This window comes from Capsicum annuum, unplaced genomic scaffold (assembly GCF_002878395.1).
Source record: "Capsicum annuum cultivar UCD-10X-F1 unplaced genomic scaffold, UCD10Xv1.1 ctg47845, whole genome shotgun sequence".
Classification (NCBI taxonomy): domain Eukaryota; kingdom Viridiplantae; phylum Streptophyta; class Magnoliopsida; order Solanales; family Solanaceae; genus Capsicum; species Capsicum annuum.
The window spans coordinates 817-2,447 of NW_025855520.1; the positions used below are offsets into that span (position 1 = coordinate 817).

At 29.7% G+C, this 1,631-nt stretch overlaps 1 long non-coding RNA gene across 1 annotated transcript; it reads right to left on the reverse strand.

Annotated features, from left to right (window-relative positions):
- Positions 1–252: 252 nt before the first annotated feature.
- On the reverse strand, positions 253–1,124 carry LOC124892498. The gene is made up of 2 exons (XR_007050284.1): positions 747–1,124; positions 253–617 (listed from the first exon to the last, which is right to left on the reverse strand). It is a non-coding gene; the product is annotated as an uncharacterized LOC124892498 (long non-coding RNA).
- Positions 1,125–1,631: the final 507 nt, after the last annotated feature.

The following is a 1,631-nucleotide window of genomic DNA, read 5'->3' on the forward strand; positions in this document are numbered from 1 at the left end:
AAGAAAATGAAAAAAGTGAAAGCCACAAAAAGGTGTACTAAAGAATGTGTTAATTTTGATTATCAAATGATTGGGCACTTAGCTTGCACACATGTTCTTTTCATCGGAAGAGATGATAAGAAGAATATGTATAGTGAGAGACAACCAAACTTTAACACCTGAACAAACTTTTTCTTCTTGAAAATTCAAACCCACCAGAGATTAAAATAGAAAGATTTAGTTTAAGATCACAAAAATAAAATGAAATAAAGATTAAAATGAGAATAACTTTAATTGATATCAATAATTCTCAATCAACAAAACACATTAATGGATCACTGCAAAAATAAATAAAGTAAACAAAATTATATATCGATCTATTCAAAAAATTGAAGAGAACAAACAATATTAAAACACTTGAAAAAATTACGAATATCATTGGACATCTTCTTGATGGCATCTTCTAAAACAGGATTAACCCTTTCTCTTGAAATAAGGAACCATGAATTGAGTTAGTACTTGGTTCGTATGACAACAATAACATTAGGCTTCAAGGGTATCATTTGATTACTTAATTTGCAAAGGTAAAAAGATTACGTGAAGAGTGGAGTTGTTGGCATAACTGCATTCTCCATTTCCTACATTCACATAAAAAAGCAAATTAAAAAAGAAAAAAGATGAAAAGCAAAATTTTAACAGCAAGCCCACATTATACTCAAACAAATAGAATCGGAACAATAAAAATAAAAGAAGGGCAAATAGATGACCTCTCAAATGGAAACGAAAATGGCATAGCAGTGGGATAAGGCCTTCCAAACTTATCACTTAATAATTTCGAAACCAACTCATCGCCCAAATCTTCATTATTAGTCGATTATCCGGTCCAATGAAAGAGAGTTCATAAGAATCAGCAGATGCGGATCCAATGATACACATTTTCTTGTCATCAAAATGTTGGTGGTCAAATGGATCTTGCGATTGCTACTGTTGATTTTTTTTGTATAATTTTTTTATATTGGATTAGGAGTTATACTGAGGTTCTTTTTTTATTGACAGTCGTGAAAAGCAGTGATTTTTTGAATTCTACACAAAAATGCTTTAATTTAACATTTATGAGTGTCTTTTGGAATCTACATTTATGAGTGTTTTTGGAGTCTCTATAAAATGATTTAATAAAATAATTTATCGATTTTTATGTAAAATAAAATATAGAAAAAATTGTCAAAAAAAGAAGGAAATAGATAAATACTAATACTGATGGGAGAATGCGCCACGTCATCAACTTCTTATTCCCCCTTACATATATATGTGTATACTAGATAAGTATGCTCGTGCAAACCCAACATAAAAAGTATATATATTTACTTCGAACGATGAAATTGAAGAATAAAAATTCAGGTAATTATTTTCATGCGTTGGAAAATGGTGGATGTTTCTAGAAAATATTTTTGAAGTGAGTTTAATGAATGTTGAAAAGACGATTTTACCCTTGGTCGTCCGTGAACTTATCTTTCTATATAAAAAATAAAATAGTAATTTGATCTTTCATTCAATGTTCATGATATTTAGCCACTACAACAACAACACAATATACCAGTATAATCCCACAAAGTAGGATCTGGGAGTATAGAGTGTACCCATACCTAATAAAT